The sequence below is a fragment of the Phalacrocorax aristotelis genome, chromosome 4, assembly GCF_949628215.1.
Source record: "Phalacrocorax aristotelis chromosome 4, bGulAri2.1, whole genome shotgun sequence".
Classification (NCBI taxonomy): domain Eukaryota; kingdom Metazoa; phylum Chordata; class Aves; order Suliformes; family Phalacrocoracidae; genus Phalacrocorax; species Phalacrocorax aristotelis.
The window spans coordinates 71168620-71189057 of record NC_134279.1 but is presented as its reverse complement, the minus strand read 5'-3'; the positions used below and the strand labels follow the sequence as shown (position 1 = coordinate 71189057).

General features: G+C 42.2%; 1 protein-coding gene across 3 annotated transcripts in view; it reads right to left on the bottom strand.

Annotated features, from left to right (window-relative positions):
* The window catches only part of KIAA0232 (KIAA0232 ortholog), a 72413-nt gene extending 52036 nt beyond the window's left edge, over window positions 1-20377 (bottom strand). For 2 of the 3 annotated variants that reach the window (XM_075091922.1, XM_075091924.1), the window contains exon 1: window positions 20117-20377. The gene's annotated coding sequence lies outside the window, so the exon portion shown is untranslated. Of the gene's footprint in view, window positions 1-19503; window positions 19618-20116 lie in introns of those variants that run through there. The other variant, XM_075091923.1, reaches the window with a different exon arrangement.
* Between the last annotated feature and the right edge of the window lie 61 nt (window positions 20378-20438).

Genomic DNA, 20438 nt, shown 5'->3' with positions numbered 1-20438 from the left:
CCACTTTGATAAAAAAAACAAACAAACAAAAAAACAAACAAACAAACAAACAAACAAAAAACCACCAACCACCCAAAACCACCCCTGAATCTATGCTGGTATGCATAAAGGCTGACTGTATATTTTGCATCACTAGAAGACAATATAATCCTACTGTTTTGCAGCGATTTCAATTTCTGGAGCAGAAAAAAAGGCTTGCTTATAAAACACTGAATTAAGAAAATTCATCTGGCCAGGAGTTTCATAAATCCCACCATTAAATAGTTGTTATCTTCAAATATCTCTGGAATAACTTAAAAAATTTGAGCAGAACACAATTTATCAGTGCCAGAATTAACATTTAACCCTCTTTACAGAAAACATATACCAGTCTCACCTGAGAGCTTACATTGCAAGCCACATTCTAAAATGAAACAAACCATCCTAAGACTTGTATCACCCACAAACCCAAATCAAACTCTCTAAGTAAGGGGCAGAAGGTGCAAGCACCACACACGTAGGCATTCTGCCCTCTAACCCAGAAAAGTCTAGTCTGCCAATCAACCACACGCCAATCTGGAATTTGTGTAGGCCTTCTCTCTCTTCTCCAGCTTCCCAGCAAGAGAAAACAATGCTCAAATCCTAGCACAAAATATACCCCTCCACTGAAAGAAAACAGAGACTAAAGGATCTACGCAAAATCTACTGTTTTGTTTCAACCCCAATGCAAGATAACCAACACACTCAAAACAGACATCACCTTATGTAACTATCTGAACATTATACTGTGGGCAGCATTTCATGTGGGCAGCATGTGTTTTGCAGCCAAATGAAATAGAAAGGTGACCTTTCAGTTGATACCTATGTCCACACAACAAACGATCTTAGTTTTTAGGAGCTTTCTTTGCATCACCACCCAGGTACAACTGTATATTCCAGGTCTTTTACTGAGTCAGTTGCAACATCATCAAAAAAGAAACCCATTATAATCAGTTGCTACAAAGTTGAAAAAACCCTATGCTATGCTGAAGCCACATTACTTCTCTGATGTCAATGTTCATTTTGAGAAAGTAGGTAATGCAAGAGTATTCAATTTTTGTCAGTAACATGTTTGTATTAGTCAGAATCTCATAAGCACAAATAACAGTAGGTAGAAACATCCTACAAAGGGCCTCGAGGTTACTGCTTCATCATGTAATTAGAGAACAGTAAGTATGAGAAAAGTCTAATATTGTGACCAAGATACTCCAAATCAAGAGCCACCAGTCCCAACTCTGACGCAGTCCATATTCTCTTAAGTGTTTAAGAACAACATTCCACTCAAAGATCTATTTCATCCTTCTCCTGTTAGTACTCCACATCACAGCATGTGATGAACACTCCTCTCCTAAACCAATGCCACAATCCCAGTCAGCTCCCCCAAACCCCAGGTTTCAAAGATCTGGGCAAACTGACACTCGATTTGTCTTTCTTGAGACATGGAGCAGAACTCCCCAAACTTTCAGGAAATCAACAACTTTTCACAGAATGGTAAAGGTTGGAAGGGACCTCTGGAGATCATCTTGTCCAACCCCCCTGCTTGAGCAGGCACACCCAGAGCAGGGAGCACAGTAATGCATCCAGGCAGGGTTTCAACGTCTCCAGGGAAGGAGACTCCACAACCTCCCCGGGCAGCCTGTGCCCCTGCTCTGGCAGCCGCACAGGAAAGGAGTTTTTTCTCATATTGAGGTGGAACTTCTTGTGTTCCAACTTGTGCCCATTGCCCCTTGGCCTGTCATTGGGCACTAATGAAAAGAGCCTACTCCCATCGTCCTGACACCCACCCTTTAGATATTTGATGAGATCCCCTCTCAGTCTTCTCTTCTCCAGGGTGAACAAACCCAGGTCTCTCAGCCTTTCCTCATAAGAGAGATGATCCAGTCCCCTGATCATCTTGGTAGTTCTTTGCTGGACTTGCTCAAGCAGTTCCACATACTCCTTAAACTGGGGGGCCCAAGACTGGACACAGGACTCCAAATGTGGTCTCACTAGGGCAGAGTGGAAGGGGAGGATAACCTCTCTCAATCTGCTGGCCACGCTCCTTTTAATGCACCCAGAATACCATTGGCCGCCTTGGCCACAAGGGCACGGTGCTGGCTCAGGGTCAGCTTGCTGCCCACCAGCACTCCCAGGTCCTTCTCAGCAGAGCCACTTTCCAGTAGTTCAGCCCCCAGCCTGTACTGGTGCATGGGGTTGTTCCTCCCCTGGTGCAGGACCCTACACTTGTTTGTGTTGAATTTCATGAGGTTCCCCTGAGCCCAGCTCTCCAGGTGTCACTGAATAGCAGCACAGCCTTCTGGTGCATCAGCCACTCCTCCTGCAAACTTGCTGCAGTTATGCTCTGTTCCATCATCCAGATCAATTTCTGTCAATTTTTGACAGAATTGACAGAAAGTTCCACTCGAACGGGGTGGATGGGGAGGAAAGATCAGGAAAAAAGTGAGAAAGTGCCCAAACAAGAAACCAATTTATTCTAATTCAGCAGGTCTCCCATCTACCCATAGTCTTTCCTTTTACAAAGTAAAACACACATTCCAAGTACTCTTTGGTTTGCAAAGATACCATCAAAAGCAGTCAAGAGAGGTGGGGTGGACACGGCTTGGTTAAAATGATCGCATTTTTCATTGATGCAGGACAGACTGGGATCCACCTGGCTGGAGAGCAGCTCTGTGGAAAGGGACCTGGGGGTCCTGGTGGACAGGAAGCTCAACATGAGCAAAGAGTGTGCTGCTGCGGCCAAGAAGGCCAACAGGATGCTGGGTTGCATCAAAAAGGGCATCGCCAGCAGAGAGAAAGAAGTCATCATCCCACTCTACTCAGCGCTTGTCAGGCCACACCTGGAGTACTGTGTACAGTTCTGGTCCCCGCTCTACAAAAAGGATGTGGACAGGCTGGAAGGGGCCCAGAGAAGGGCCACCAAGATGATCAAAGGACTGGGAAGCTGCCATACGAGGATAGGCTGGGAGAGCTGGGTTTGTTCAGCCTTGAGAAAAGGAGGCTCAGAGGGGATCTCATCACCATATACCAGTACTTAAGGGGTAGCTACAAAGAAGATGGAGACTCCCTTTTTACAAGGAATCCCATGGAGAGGACAAGGGGGAACGGACACAAGTTGCTCTTGGGGAGGTTCTGATTGGACACCAGAGGGAAATTTTTCACAGTGAGAAGGGTCAACCATTGGAAAAATTTCCCCAGGGAAGTGGTTGACTCAGCCACGTTGGACACCTTTAAGTCTTGCCTGGACCGGGTGCTGGGCCATCTTGTCTAGCCTGTGCTCTTCCTAGAAAGGTTGGACTAGATGATCCCTGAGGTCCCTTCCAAGCTATGATTCTGTGATTTTTTCGTTGAAGTTTTTGGGTATCCAATATAGCAAAGCAATGGGCTTCTGGAAATTAAGTTACTTCAATCAAAAGTGACTGCATCAGTGGACAATGGAAGAGCTATAGATGTCACCTATCTAGAGTTCTGTAAGGTCTTTTACAAGGTCCCACACAACATCCTTGCTGCTAAATTGGGGAGAAATGGATTTGATAGATGCACTATTAGACGGATAAAGAATTGGCTGGATGGCCATGTCCAAAGAGTAACAGTCAATGGCTCAGTGTCCAGGTGGAAACCAGTAATGAGTGGCGTCCCTCTAAGGTGCATATTGGGACCAATACTATTTAATATCTTCATCAGTGACATAGACAGTGGGACTGAGTGCACCCTCAGCAAGTTCGCAGGTGACACCAAGCTGAGCGGTGCAATTGATTTGCTTGAGGGAAGGGATGCCATCCAGAGGGACTTTGACAGGCTTGAGGAGTTGGCCCATGTAAACCTCATTAAATTCAACAAGGCCAAGTGTAAGGTCCTGCACTTGGGCCACGGCAATCCCCAGTATCAATTCAGATTGGGGTATGAAGGGATTGAGAGCAGCCAAGCAGAGAAGGACTTGGGGATACTAGTAGAGAAAAACTGAACATGAGCCAGAGCTTACAGCCCAGAAGGCCAACTGTATCCTGGGCTGCATGAAAAGAAGTGTGGCCAGCAAGTTGAGGGAAGAAATTCTTCCCCTCTACTCCACTCTCATGAAATCCTACCTGGAGTACCGCATCCAGCTCTAGGGTCCCCAGTACAAGAAAGACATGGATCTGTCAGAGCAGATCCAGAGAAGGGCCACAGAAATCATCAGAGGGATGCTACGCCTCTCCTATGAGGAAAAGTTGAGAAAGTTGGGGTTGTTCAGCCTGGAGAAGAACAGGCTCCAGGGATAGTTCATTGCAGCCTTTCAATACTTAAAGGGGGCATATACGAAAGCTGGAGAAGGACATTTTACGAGGACCTGTAGTGACAGGACAAGGAGCAATGGTTTTAAACTGAAAGAGGATAGATTTAGATTGGACATAAGAAAGACATTTTTTACAATGAGGGTGGTGAGACACTGGAATAGCTTGTCCAGAGAAGCTGTGGATGTCCTGTTTGAACTGTTTAAGGTCAGGCTGGACAGAGCTTTGAGCAACCTGATCTACTGAAAGATGTCCCTACCCACAGTATGGGTGGGGTGGACTAGAGGATCTTTAAAGGTTCCTTCCAGACCAAACCTTTCTATTATCTTATGATACAGCAAAGCAAAGGGCTTCTGGATACTCAGTCATTTCAATCAAAGCTTACTTAGACACATGGTTTAGATCCTTAGCACCTAGTAAGGACTGATATTATGCTTCAGCTCTTCCCTGAATGAGGTGAGAATGTGGCCTCTCTTTTCCATCTTAACACTTACTTTCATGAGGCATTTGAGGAATTCAATTCTTGAGATCTAGGCCGACAAAATCTGATTTACTCTGGCTGACCAGTTAAAGCACGTCTTGCCTTTTTTTAGATGGGGAAGAGAGGGGAGAGACAACAAAAGAGAGACTAGTTATTGCAGGAATTAAGAAATGAGACAACAACAAAATTTATATGATGTTCAAATATTATAGTCCAGCTTTTTGGAATATCATATTCAATTACCTATTTTAACATTATTTTAAGTTTCAAAACATATACATGACAGAAAAACTGGAAATATGAACAAAATTCTGAAATAATATTTGAGAGTTCTCATTTTACAACTGTCATGTACTTTGTTTTACAGGAAGTCTTAAAACACATTTCCATTATGTTTTAGAATTAACAAAATTTCATGGAAACTGAGTACTTGCCCATCCCAATACTAGAGAGAGGCTTTCCATATCAAATTAATACAAGTCATTCAAAGAGCAAGCATTTCTGCTAATAGATATGAAGCTCAATTTCAGAGATAATATTTTCTGACAAATAAGGTATCACTCCTTTTTAACCTTTTTCACACTATCTTGCTAAAAATAACTTTCTCCATCTGCACAATGACCACAGCTAATCTGAACAGGGAGATGGCAATACAGCCTAAGTAATTAGTGCAAGCCTAGTTATTCTAACTACCAAGTTGGAAAGAATTCTCCATTTCCAGCTCTAAAATATGATAGGGGGACATGCCTTATAATAAGAATTACCAAATAAAATTTACACATCTCTATCAAGAGTTTGTGAAAATTACTGCTTACTTACAAATCCTGAAGTCAAAAATATATGATGAAATTCTTTCAAAACAATTTTTTACTCCGCTTCCTAGTCAAATTTTTCCTTTTCAGTAACCTTCAGTTTTTGTGATACTGATCAATGACCTTAACAAGGTCACTGTTAGATAAGCTGTCAACAGCTTAAAAACTGCCAAGGCACAAAAGCCAATTTGTGAAATGTCTTGTAAAGGAATGAGAATACAATATTGTGTAAACACTCAGATTTTACACCTTAGACTACCTTAGAATAGATATTCTTTCTCAAAATTCTACTCAGTGTGATAGTCACTAAACATTCTTTTGACAAAAAATAGACAGCAGAAGACAATAACTGAGTTTCAGTCTCCTGAAATCTAGTTATGAAAAAGCAACGACTTTAATCTATAGCAAGAAACAGGAAGGAGGATCAGTGGTAGAGAAATTGCAGCTGGAACACTCCAGGTCCATTCCCTACAACAGTGTTGTTCTTGCATGGTAAATAATCTTTTTCGAAGACTAAATAATCCTAGTCTTCCCCATAAGTGAAATGGAATATGAGTATTGTAATCATAAATACATAAAATAATTTAAAAAAAAGAATTTTTAAAATATTACTGTATTACCAAGACACTCTTTATATGACAGTCACACAAACACCTTCCTGTGACAGTTGTGTCTACAACAATGCAGCATAAAATTACACTAAGATTACCAAAGAGTGCAGTAACAGACAGGTATAATTAAATCACTCTTCAATGAAGCTTGATACAAGCCCACCAAGGAAGTGCTAGTTGTATGTAACTGTTCTTATCAGGCTACCAATAGAAAGAATGGATTGGCTAAAAGCTCATGCCAGGCAAGACATGTCAATGTCCTCAACAGCTTTTTTTCTCCATAATTCCTTTTCATACAAAAAAAAAATGTTCTTTTAAGGAACTTAAAAGCAAGGCCTTTTTCACCAATTGTTTCTAATCTTGGAAAACAGTGACCAAAGCCAAACCACAAAACTCACTGAATTAATCTAAGGTAACCTCATCTGTATTTTATTAGCACCAAGAGGTCCCTAAAAATTATGCATCCATGCAGCAAGATTCTGAACATTTTTTTTTGTAAATTAAAGAAAAAAAAAAAAGTAGATGTAATGCTTTAACAAGCTTTCATACCTTCTTAAAGATATACCTCCTATCAAGTCTTACAATAACTGAAAACATTGGAGTAGGAGAGTAAAACCATACCCCTTACCACTGTCCTAAAGGTCCACAGACTATTTATTGGAGGTCATAAAGAGGTAACCTAAAAAAGAAGAAAATTGTCTGCAGGCTTAAATTTGCTACACTGGGGTCTACACTCTGAATGGAAAAAAAACTACCGGAACTATGTATTAAAGGAAGTTGAAAATGAATTTATTTCTATAATCTGCAATAAAGTCTCTCAAGACTCAAAGTTACTCTTTACATATTTTGATGTCTACTACACGGAGATTGATCACTTAAACAGAGCTACAGATGCTACCTTTTTCCTTCCTTCCATTCCCAAAAGGGAAAACATTTGTGTTTCCAGTGCTCCGTTCTGCCTACTGCTATATGTTAACAATTAGACCAAACACATTCTCACACAACAGTTAAGTTGTAACTGCTGTTTTATACAGTGTTTCCTCTACTATTCTGCGAAATAACGCCAGTACATTAGATAGTTTATGATTAACAGCTCTCATTTGCAGAAGTTTTTTTCCCCACTATGGCCTTTGACAATGTATGACAATTTTTCAATGCAAGGAGGAAAAAAAATTATATAACTTTTTTATGTGGATACGAATGCCCACGTTTTTTAACCAGGACAAAGTCTTTTAGAAGTTGTATTTTTTCCCAGAATGTTTGCATTAAAAGCAAACAATCCTTCGTCTCCCTGACAACTACATACAGCAAAAATATCCAAATCCTAATTAGTATAAATCAAAGTGAAAATTTTATCATTTGGTCAATAACATACTAAAATCACATATTCACTTCAGCAAATTTCAGTCCCCTCTAGAAGACTGATAATCAAAAGCACAGTCACATCATATGATGGGAACAGAAGTCAAAAATTGTTCTTACGTATTATGGAGGAATCAGCAATTTTACCATAATTTCTTTTGCTTCTGTCAGTGAAAAATCTAAACAAATCCTAACATACAGACCAAATGGCCACCCACTGGGGAGGGCCCTGTCAAAGCCCAGAAACAAAGCCTATTTAAAAATCTAGTGAACAATGGAATCTGTGTCCTTAATGAATTTCACATGGCATTTAAAATACATGAATTCAGAAGTAGAAGTTACGTATTTTAAATCACATTCCTCAGTAATCTCAGAAATTTGGCTGTATAGTCTTCAGAGCAAGGACAGCTTTTTTATGTGTTTGTGATGTCTGATTGTATTGTACAAACAGCAGAGCAGGGACTTGATCCATGACCAAGACACTGAAATGCTACCATAAAACAAAACAAACCTGATAATGCCTATGCTATAAACACACCTCTCCCTCTGCCCCAGTTCAGACAATTTCTGCCACAAAGCTTCAGAAGCATTGCTGTGCCATGAGAAACACAGATTAAAACACCTGCTTGGAATCAAAGCAAGGAACACTAAAGGTGGTAAAGCATAAAAGCAGCTCTGTGAATTAACTTACAGAGCTTTTAAAGAAATATTATCAGAATATTAAGAAATATTACCAGGAAGTCCAAGAGTGATACAATCTCATTTGTAATGGATGTATGTTTTACAGCTGACTGATGTCTAACAAGGCTGGGCTTATGCTATGGTTCTAGCGTAATGCAGTCAAGTCAATAGAACCCATAGAGGGGACAGAAACCAGTCTGTGGGCGTTACTGCAGGGTTTTTTTTCTTGTAAATCTGCAAGCTTATTTTCATAACACTTATCCAAATGAAAATCTGAAGCTGCAAATCCTGTACAAAAGCTTAACGGAATTACTCAAAGGATTCAAGAGCTACCATACAAGCCTTATTTACTTAAGTTAGGAAAGAAAAAGAACAGAGCTGTAACTGAGATGACGGCAGGGGAGCCACCAGCACAGTTCTGTAGGATTCTGCACTGGGACCTGCACTGCTTCACAAATTCCTAAGTGACCTGGAAGATGGGTTGGGCGACACAGTTAACAAGCTAATGAATGGCAGTAAGTTGTCAGGGACAGCAAATATAAAATAACTGAAAAAATGCAGAAGGACCTTATGAAACTGGACTGGGCAGTAAAAAGGTAAGCAAAATTCAGCATAGATAAACTTGAAATGAGACAGGGGAGGAATAACCTCATGTTATTACTACACAGAACAATGAGTTTTGAGGTGACTATTAATCCCAGGATCTATTTCCTAAGTAGTAATTTAGGTATTTCATGAAACTATAAGCTCAAACGCAGCAGCAGCCAAAAGAGCAAATTACAGAATTAAAGTCATCTTTGTGTCACTGAATTAATGCAACCATGGTCCTGTAATATCAAAGACGTGCCTCTCCACAGATATTGACTGTTCAATGCATTTTTTTAATAGAAAGTACCAACAAGTTAGTACAGGCTTTCTAGAAAGCTTCACACAACGGGTACTAGGAGTTCCTCACCAAAAGATACTGAGGACTGAAAAAAATAATTAAATGGGCTTTGAAAGAAATTGAGTAAGAGAGATGCCTTGAGTTTCCAACTAGACAAACCACGTCAGGCTCAGGAAAACCCCTAGACTGGAAATAGTGTGAGGCTGGGGGAGTATTCAAGGGAGGTATCACATACACTCTCACTGTTCTTTTTCACTCGTAACAGTTCACTTACAGATGCTGTTGCAGACAAGTACTGGATTTAACATAGCCTTTGTCTGAACCAGTACAGCTGTTCTTATAAAACATTCATGTTCACCATAATACAAGAACAACACTTCAGAAAACAGTAGCTGGATGAGTTCAATTAGCTGATCCACTCACAGGGCTGCACATTATTAACACATATGAACTTTTGTTACAAGATGTCAGAACATCAATCCTGCCAGAGAGCAAACACTGAGCTATGGGAGACAACTGTCAAGGGACTGCAGAATTAGCAGGTGAAGCACCTGCACTAGGGGTTCAGCTGCACATCCAAGACCCCAAATTCTCAGTGATCTGAATATTCTTTTCCTCAAAACATATGTGTAATATAAGCTAGAAAATGTACAATTTGTAAGTTAGTAAAGAAAAGGCAAGATGGAAAGAGGAAAAAGCATGACCTAGCAGCAAAATCTACAAACACTGTGAAGAACAGTCACAGCATACTATGCCCACCACGTACCAAACCTTCATCACTTTACAGATTTGTAAGGTCTGAAGTGGTTTCATGAACAGACTCACTACATGCAATATGACTTAAAAATTTAATTAATAAGCCCTAATTTCAGATCATGGTTCAATAGGTGTCTTGATAATTTAGCAAGCAAATTTTACCTTCAAGACCGAAGTATTGTTATTTCACGGCATCACTCAGGAAACTGTTTCAGGTCAAGACTCAATAGTAAAGATGTATTAAAAAACAAAACAAAGCAAGCACTTCATTATGCAGCACACAGCCACCACTTCCATTTCAATAAACATAAGGGAGCCCAGAGCATTTCTGACAGAATAAAACCTGACAAATAAATTCTGGTACCAGAGTTTGCTGTGCAGTTGTACCAGCTACTGTAACCTGCACCCCCACAACCCAAAGTATTACATCTCCAAAAATTTCAGTATTAATTTTAAGAAGACCTTGCAACTGTTGAACATCTTCAAACATTAATCAGATTTAATAAATTGAAAGATACTTATAGACTGTCTGAATCTGGGAGTGAAATACTGCTTCACTCATTTCAAATGCCCAGCTGTCATTAACAATGGCAACATTTACATTGTTTTAGTGAGAATTTGTCCAAACTATGAACATAGACTGCCGTAAGAAATTTTTTTTCCAAGTTTGGTTTGTTACTGTCCAGACCGGATTTTGAACTAAATTTCAAGCTTGCTCAAAACTGGTGTTCGAACTAAAATTTACGCCTTTGTTTAAATGAGACTACATTTTTTCCAAATCCTACCTGAAAAAAAGAAAAATGTACACATATCGCATATCTTAAAAATACAGTAACTTTTTATAAGTTTAAAAATACAAATTGGCATCTAACGAAAAGGAATTTGAGTAAACATTTTTCACATTAAAAATGAACTTAAAACAATGCCACATGGAACTGACAAAATGTGAAGTAATTACTACTATTGTCAACACAAGTCCCAGTTTGTAAAGACCAAAGTGATGGTTTTTATACAGACGGTAACTAACTTTCAGGAGAACACCAGCAGCAGCATCTTGACAGAGAAACCTGTGTGGCTGATGACTCAAAGGCTAGTTAGCACACAAACTGCACCGCAACTGAACATTACCACCACGGGAGGATGTTCTACTGTTTCTCTCACCATCCCTTCCTGGCGTTCTCACCCTTTTGTCCTTGTACTTAACCCATCCACTGTGTGGTTGTAGGGACTAACTGGATCAGCGTTCTAAATGGAAAAAAACTTCATTTTTGTTGGGCCAATCTTAAAAAAAAATATACAAATAAGTGATCAACTCACCCCATTGCCACAAGATTCCTACATCTGGAAAAAGAAAGGAAGTGGGGTTGTCCCCTTCAGCAGTGTCCCACTGTTAGATCCACTTACGTATAACAAAACATTAGGAAGGCTGAGTTCAGAAACTACCTTTCAGCTAATACAGATAAGTCTTTCAGACCATCATTACTCTTTGGAAAATGAAATGTGGAAGCCAGTCCAGGTACTTCAACAGATATGACACATACTTCCAACATTTTTACAGAAACTTCCTACTGACCCATGCAATTGTACCCCATCCTTATATCACTCAGCCTCAAAACAAACAATCCCACCACAACAGTAACCTGGATACGACAAAAAACTTACTGGTCGCTTCACATTTGGTGACAGCGAGGCAAGTGTTGCACTGTAACTAGCCTAGAATATTACAGATCATCGAAGTATGGGGTACCCAAGAGAAACAGTGAGTGTTAATGCAGAAGGCAGCATATGCACACCTCAAAAACATGCACACTGCCCCAGCTTATACTTTACAGTACTCCCCAACTATTGGTGTAATTTCAGGATCACCAACATCAGGTTTCAGAATCTCTGTTACATTTCTTTTTACTATTGAAGGCATTGGTATAATTTAAGTCTTTCTATTTAAAATTGCAGATCTTATCAGCATACCAGAGCAAAGCCAGTGACAAACATCTCAGTCTCTCCAGTTTTCTCAAGTCTACTAGTCACAGTGATTGCCTGGATGGACTGCTACAGGGCCTGAGAGGTCCTGGGGAGAAATACGTGTCTAGCTGCAACTTCAAGGAGGAGGCAGTTAGCCCTTTTTGTTCAGTCCCACGAGAATCTTCACAGGGACACTATTTATCAAAAGCTGTGTCTTTTACTACATACACAAACAACAGACTGCACATCATTGATTACCATCATCCTACTTCAGTAACTCTTTCTCAGGTTTAAGGAGGCATAAACTGCGCTAGTGAAAAACAAACCCAAATATAACTAAGATCACAAAGGATGCACACATTTTAAGCTCATGGAGACATTTACCTGCAGGACTTTTGGCATGTAAAACCTGTAAGCTTTCTACTACTTGTATCTCACTATATTTAGTAGCCTTTCTATCACCTAGAATATATGCGGGGATTAACCACACAATGGAGGCTGCAGTCAAGTAACAGGAAGATCAGTTATACGCTCTTGGCTATTTTGAGCACTCTGCTTCCTGCCCTCCTGACACCTTTGATTTACCCAACCTTTAGAGGAATTCAAACTACCTGTCACGAAGAGCTGTTTGCCTGTGTTTGAAGTCCCGTCATAAGCAGGATGGTTTAATAGCTTGGAGGCCTGAGCACCAGGTTATGCATGCATCCATTACAACTGACTTGCCTCCCGTTTCATAACGGATCCATGCATAGACACAGACACCAGTGTGCCCCAACAGGCGTTGCCAGCCTCCTTCAAGGCAGCCACCAGAAAGCATCATCCCCCAGGCCACCAGGGGGGCCACCCTGACAAAACACTCAGTGTTCTTCAAATCAGCTGGAACACTACTGCAGCACCAAGTAGCCCAGTGGCCACACTTTTAGTACAACCATATAGGATTTATTTCAATTAATATACAATTTATTCTTAGGCATACATTGCATCTTTCAGTTGGGGAGAGAAAAGGAGAATGAATTATGAATTCCAAAGATCCAATAACCACTGCTATGCTTATGCTATGCTTAAATGCTATGGTATTTCTCCAGCTATTTATACTTCCAAAGTTAACAATCCAGCTGTATATAAACATCTACCTAGTTAATGACCATGCTACACATTTTACTTACTTTCTTTAACTTCTTTAATGTGTATGAAGGTCTTCTCTGAATGCTTACTATTGAGGTTTTCTGTACCTGGTCTGCAATTCAAGGAGCTAATTACTACCTTTCTGAAAAGCTTAAAATAGCCTCATGAAGGGTTTAGAAACAAATATAACTATTGCCTAACTGTATAGTCTTTTCAACAGCTCTTTTCATTTAAAAAAAGTTATCATAAATTCAGTTAGAAGACACATTAAGACAATGTTTTCATTAATATCTGTAAAACCATACAATATGTGTCAGCCACAAGAGGCTCAGTAATCACAGAGCTCTGGCAAGTTGAATTTGCAAGCTCTATGACTTAACTAGTAGAGAACATACGGACTTTGCAGCAAAGAAAATATGGCAGACCTATGAAAAAAATTGTTTCAAATGCTTTTCTCCTGCACTTCTATTACCTCTAATTTTTAATTCAAAACATTAGTAAATTAAAATTCTATATTTATGAAATTGAGATCAGAAGTAGGAGACATTGCAATTTTGAACAGAGTAACAATTGACATGAAATAATATATATTTTAGCACTTGAGTGCATTTGCATAGCCATTGTTCAGTTTTTGTTGTAAGACTGTCAGGAAAACAACTTTTTCTTCTTCTTTTTCCATGAAAACAGTGGTGATACTTGTTGCCACATCATATCTCCACTTCTATGATTAATTACGTGGCTTGAAAATGCTATTGCTTATTTTTAAAAAAGTTTACAAACTGAAGAGGTAGGACAGGTTAATATTGCTCTTAAAATAATAAATTTGCTATTTGCTATTTCAAATGGCAGCTGGAAGTCTTATTTTACTAAAATGCATAATATTTAATTACCACTGCTCGAAAACCTCTTACAAAAAGAGCAGGTCAGCATTATACTACTTCTCTTCAAGGAATTTACTGTACTGTTAACCAAGGCATTTCTTTCACAACTCAAGAACAAAGTTACTAAAAACTGGAACTCTGAGGTTTCTCTCAAGCTGATAAGACATCCTGTTCAGAGAAGCTGGTAAAGAAATTATCTATATAACTATGAAAATTAAACTAACATCTGGGCTTACAGAAATATTTTAAGACTCTTGTGTCACCCCACACAATTTCACATGACTTCCCGCAAAGCAGCTATAAAAACTTCAATAAAACAAGAATTCCTATAGGTAATTCTGCTTCACTGTGAAGTGCAATCGTCAAATAAGCAGCAGAGTGAACTTCTACCCCAGAAGACAGAACCAGGGGAACAGGAAGTCACTCAACAGCAACCTCTAGCTAATTAGTAACAGTCATTAGCTGAAAAACTTCAGCCAGCAAAATTAAAATATTATGAAACAGTAAAAGTTTTTCCTTAAGTTTCATAAGTAAAGTTATCAATCAGACAAGTCACTGGAAGCTGCCTCCATTTCTTTCAAGATACTCCAGTGTCCTAAATTCAATGCAGTGTTTTAACATTGCACTCCCACTCAGCCAAAGTCTTCAAATTTGTTTCAAGTTTGTAATAACAGATTACAGTGTCACAAGGATTTAGTGAGAATTAATTACTCATCCAATGGCACCAATACGCATTACTGATTTCTTCATTAGTGATACTTCGAGCAGCCTTTTTTCTTTAGGCTAATAGAACACTTTATTTTCTTAAAAAGCACATATGATACATGCTAAATAACCAAAATAATTTCCTTAATTGCTCTGTGTATGTTTTAGCATGTTTTCCCACTTTACTACTGAAGATTATCTCAGTCCAAGTCCCAACTAGCCTAACACTACCTGGAGTAACCTTGCAGAGTGTATCTTGCAACTCAACTCTGCTGTTCTGATGTTAAAACTATACAATCTTATTAAAACTTGCTTTATTTTTTCTGTCCTTCAGCTACCCCTAGGTCTCTTACTCTCTTATCTCTTTCTATACTTTCTGCCACAGACTATATAAGCAAAGCCTCTTCTGCAATGCAACTGTGGCTCCCTTCAGAATACTTCTATAACCAAGCTACTTCATCTAACCAAACCGTAAAAACAACAAAAAAAACCCACTCACACAATTTACTAACATATAAAAGGCATAACAACTCATCCTTCCCATGCAGCATCTTAAACTCAGGCACATTAAGGTGAAACAATTTGCTTGAATTTAGTCAGTGACAGAGCTAACAGAAAACCACAGGTCCCTCCAATCCTAGCCCAGCATTCTATCCAGCAGGCCTTGTTCCTTATATAAACGTAGTAGTAACTAGGGAAAGATTTTTGAAAGTTACAAAAAGATCTCAAAACTATTCAGATTTCATCTCTGTTAAAATTTATTTTTATTTATTACAGAATCACAGAATGGTAGGGGTTGGAAGGGACCTCTGGCGATCGTCTCAGCCAACCCTGCTGCTTGAGCAGGCACACCCAGGGCAGGGGGCACAGGAACGCATCCAGGTGGGTATTGAACATATCCAGAGAAGGAGACTCCACAGCCTCCCTGGGCAGCCTGTGCCACTGCTCTGGCACCCTCACAGGAAATAAGTTTTTTCTCATGTTTAGGTGGAACTTCCTGTGCTCCACCTTGTGCCCATTGCCCCTTGTCCTCTCGTTGGGCACCACTAAGAAGAGTCTGGCCCCACTGCCCTGACACCCACCCTTTAGATATTTATAAGCATTGACGAGATCCCCCCTCAGTCTTCTCTTCTCCAGGCTGAACAAACCCAAGTCAATTACAATTTATTTTTATTCATTAACAAGTTTTTTGCACAGAATGTAAATTTTCACATGTAATCCTTTCTAGAATAAGGCCTACAAAGTTAGACAAAGGTAAAATTAGCATGGAGTGCATATTTGACATTTCCTCCTCAATACAGTAAGAGAGAGAAATTTAAACATAGCGACCCTGAGGACAGACTATGCACAAACTTAACAGGATATAATTCACTTATTATATATAATATCACAACAGAGCACATTTAATTTAATTCCTTTATAATGGAAGTTTCCACACTATTGCCTTAGAAGTAAAACTCTTGGAAAGACAGATACTAATATGGATGTACAGAAGCTAAGTAATAAACAGAATCTAGACGATGCAGGAATACTCAGTGAACAGTTTTATGCAGGTAAATCCAATCACTTGCATGTGACATTATAAAGGAAATAGCAGATTAAAAATTAAAAGTATTCAGTAGCTTCCAATAAAGCTAGAGGAACAACTCCTAGTAAGAAGTCTGTGAAAGAATAATCTTTCTAGTGAACATTCAAACCAGTCAACACTTCCCCCCACCCCTCCAACCACCACCGTGGCCCAATAAAAGACACATTAAATCCCTCAGCACCCATTATAAATGTACCCAACGAACTTTTGGGAAAAGTATATGCTCTTTAGTAAAAATATTGCAACTAGCTCATCTAGATCTTTTTTCTACTAAAAAACGCTGAGAGTCCTGCAGTTCCCTGGTATTTCTGCCTAGAAAAATCTGGTAAACTATTTCCAAATTACGAGAAACCTTACTTTTCCCTCCTATCACCCAAATTCCTTTTTGTCTGTAAATTGAAATGCAACTGAGCATTCAAATATTCATTTGAAGATTTTTATTTTGTATGATGAAATTGACTTTACTCGGAAAAAATTCTTGGGTGGGGTTGGGGGATGGACACAACACAACAACTCGTTTCTATAATTACATTTACAAATTACCTAACCAGGCTGTCACTGTTCTTGGACTAAAATGAAGGATTCCAATCTCTGTTCCACACAACAGAAGAAACTATCCTAATAAACAGAGCATATTAAATAGCTTCTAGAAGATCATTTGTATTCCAAGCTCCACTAGCAGTGCAGATAACTAGAACAGCTCCTGCTACCTCTCTTAACCTGTGGGAATTCTAAGTCTTCATCACATTCTACTTTACCAGACATTGTCACTCATCTTATGACAGTAATAACTTGTTACTTTTAGTCATTAGCTATTGGTTGTTATTACCATTATATATTTTTAGGGGCTTCATATTACCAGTCCATCAGGTATGAAACCTATGCTTTTATATGCATTTATATATGCATATCTTAAGAAGAGAATGAAGAAAAACAAGCTGCAATGGGATAACAAGAAATAAGGGTCTTTTACTCTCATAAACTACAGAAAACCCCAGATAAAAAAAAAAGCGCTCAAATTTCTTATGTTGGACACACTAACATTTAGGTGGCTTTAAAGGAAATATTTAACGCATACTACTTTCAACATCCACCATTACAAATTTTGTATGCTTCTTTATGCAAATCTCAGAGAAGCAAACCAATAGATAATTTTGCTAGGATTCTAGCTAAGTAGACAGAAAGTCTATTCTGACTCTACAGCACCATCCGTAAAAACCAGTAAAATTCCACAGAAAATTCACCCATGCTAAGTATAAAACCAACCTTTTGGCTTCCTTCATTCCTCCTATTCACCCAGAAACAAGTTTCTCAAGAAGGACAAATAGTGAAGTTATGAGCAGTATCTAGATCTTCCACTGTCCCTTTTCCTGCTAGAATGCACAGCAAATGAGCAAAGGAAAATGCTGACATCATTTTACCCCTATGGAATTTCTCTTACTTGGAAGAATAACGAATAGCAACAACAAGAAAAGCAGTGGGGAATGCAGGCTATGAAATCAGCGTATTAAGAAAACAAGAGAAGTTCGAGGCCTCCAATTTTTCCTCTTGGGTCACATATAAATCTCTCTGCCCCTTCCTTTCCTTCCAATTCCCCTGCTGATGAGGAAAAAAGCTAGAGGGTCATATGTGCAATACAAATTTGCAAAATTTGCAGTCTCAATCATTACCCCCACAGTGCACAAAACAAATGAATTGATAAGGTTCTGGGACTGTAGGTGTGGGAATACCTGCTGAGCAGAATATGGTGGGGATATAAACTGCTGATGCTTTCAATGGAGTGTACAAATCAGGATTTCCCTTATAACTCTAAGTCTTTGAAAAGGAAGAACAATGTCTAGTGTACTACTCATTCAAGTTACCTACATCCCCTCTTATATCTCAATGATCAAATAGAAGGTTTTGATACCAATATAAGCTTTATTGATTGGGAGGGGTTGTAAACTACCATTTCAGCATACCCCTACTGACAAGAAACAGCAGATGGAGAATTAGTACAAAAGAAAATCTGTACAGTTACATGTCAAGTAACAATCAAGTTCCATGTTATTTACTTTTATAAGGCATATTTTTTATTTAAACAATGAAGAAAAATGTCGATTTCAGACTCCCATGGATTGTTAGAAGCCTGCAATACTTGGGTTAAGCGCTGCAGTGAAGTAGTTTCGTTTACACAATTATCTACTGAATCATCACGAGCTCACTTTTGACAACTAAGAAGCCAAATTCGATCTGTAATTCCCACCTCATCCCAGGAATGCAGAAGTCATACACAGTGTGTAACAGAAGAGTAGAAACCTAAGCAATTCAAAGGGTTTGCATGAGGAAAATCAACTGCCCATACCACAGTGTCCTCTGGTCCCAGGCCTATAAACTACAACCCAAATTACTTATATACGGAAAACACTGGAATATAGGAATGTCTTCTCTTTGAAAGGACAAGCAAATCTTACTATTTGCACCCTTCAGATCAGTATCAGGTACTGCAATGAGTAATTAAAACAAAGACAAACCAGAGAAAAGCGCCGCACTTTTGCTTTTCTCAAAGTTCCATACCACGACTTAATAAATGTACACTTTGAGTCGAGAGGACATGAGGAGAAGATGGAAATGAGCCTGCTGGAATGAAGTGTCAGTTTGTGTCACTTCTGCATTCAGCTGTAACCTTCGCCAAACCTTGCCGTGTGTCCGTCCCCCGCCCGCTGCCTACGAGCGGCTGCGGCCCCGGCGGGCCCGCCCCGGCGGCGCAGTTGCGGGCGGCCATAGGATGCGGCCCCCGTCAGTCTCCCGTCAGCCCAGCTCCTCCCCCCGAAACGGCAGCAGCCCTCGCCTTTCTATCCGCCGCTCGCCTTCCATAGGCCCGAAAGGACAATGCTGTCGGACAGGGGAAAATGAGAGGCGGGGAGCGAGTCCCACCAATCGGCCCCCGGGTGACCCCGCAGCCGGGCCGGCGGGGGCTTCCACCCACCCCGGCCCGGGGCGTTCGGACCCGCTCCCGGCTCACCCCGGCCGGCCGATCGCCGCGCTTTGTACCACTGCGCGCAGGATGAAAGGTCACGGCGTGAGCCCTGCCCGCGCCCCGGCCCGGCCACCTCAGCCTCCCCGCCGGGCGGGCTGCCGGCGACGGGGAGCGAAGGGGCTCCCGGGGACGGGGCTGCCGACCCTGACCCCAAGCTCCGCACCCTCCTGTCTCCCCGTCCCCTACGCCCGGTGACACCGGCGCAAGCCGGCACCCGTGACGGGTGGGTGCTGGGTGCCGCCTTCCTTCTCCTCTCCTCCCGGGCGTGACCTGGCCCGAAGGCACGGGAGCCCCGACTCCCGCTCCGGGCCAGTGGCTCCCTCCCAGCCCCCGGCGCAAGCAGCAGACCTGACGCCGGGTCCCCAAGGGCCAGGCCGGGCCAAGGGGGGCCCAGGGAAGGCTCGGCTCCCCGGCAGCGCTCGGACCGGGGCACCCCCCGGTCGGGCCCCCGGCCCCGCCCCCGAGCCCTGCCTCGCCGCCGGCCCGCAGCCAGCCCCCCCGCCCGGCCCCTCGCGTTGCCTGTCACCCTCTCCCCGGCCCCTCTCCTCCTGTACGCGCGCTTCCTTCCCTCTCCCCCCAGCCTCCCCGGCACGCTCTCGCCGCGCTGCGGCAGTCGCAGGCGAGAAGCGGGACGCGCCGTCCCGGGAAACCGTCCTCCCGGCGCCGGCCAGGCCCGGCCCGGCCCCGCAACTCCTCCTCTTCCCGGGCTCTTAGCGGAGAGGGGAGGGGAGAGCGGACCGGCGCGGGCCTCCTCGGCCGGGCCTCAAGCCGCCGGCCCGGCGCCCCCCAGCCAGGGGCCGAGCCTGCCCGTCCCTCAGCGCGGCGGCGGGAAGGGGGGAGGGGGGGACGACCCGCCGCAGCCTCCCGGCTCCGTCCTCCCGTTGCCACGGGGAGGGCGGCTGCCGCCCTCCCGCCAGCCCTGCCTCTCCCTCCGCTCCCCGGGCCCGCGGCGGGTATTTACCTGCCGTGGCGGCGCAGAGCGGGGCCCCGGGGCCTCTGGCAGCCGGAGGAGGCGGCGGACTCCGTCCCGCTGCTGCCGTCCCCGAGTGAGGCGGGCGGGACGGAGCCGGGACCTGCCCTGGGAGGCGTTACGTAAACCGGCGGCGGCGGCGGCTCCCAACGCCGGGGGGGGGGGGGGGGGGAGGGGGGGCGGCCGCTCCGTCACCAGGCAACAGGACTCAGCTCCCCGGCGGACCGTGCCGCAGGCTCCTCCCCGTATCCTTCCGCCCAGAGGGCGGCCCTGATGCCGCCGCCCGGTCCGGGTCGTGGGGAGCGCTCCCGGA